Source organism: Penaeus monodon, chromosome 29 (genome assembly GCF_015228065.2).
Source record: "Penaeus monodon isolate SGIC_2016 chromosome 29, NSTDA_Pmon_1, whole genome shotgun sequence".
NCBI classification, from domain to species: Eukaryota; Metazoa; Arthropoda; class Malacostraca; order Decapoda; family Penaeidae; genus Penaeus; species Penaeus monodon.
In genome coordinates, this window is record NC_051414.1 from 31,591,385 (window position 1) to 31,591,654 (window position 270).

Below are 270 nucleotides of genomic sequence, written 5' to 3' on the forward strand. Positions count from 1 at the left end.
TATGATATTAGTGATAAAATTCATGGAGATTGGAGGAAGACCTTGGCCATGAGCCCTCTCAACTCCATGGCCGTGCCCCATGTAGAAGCCATGACCACCACCTCCGCCATGAAAGCTGCCGAAGCCAGCTGGGTCAGCCTCTGGGTCGGGGTCAGGCATGGCGCTGGCCCAGCTGTCGCCATCACGATCAGAGAGTGACAACTGTAAATAAGGGATCATTTTGATAATTTTTATTAGATATTTTGATTAATAAGAATTCGGTACTTCATT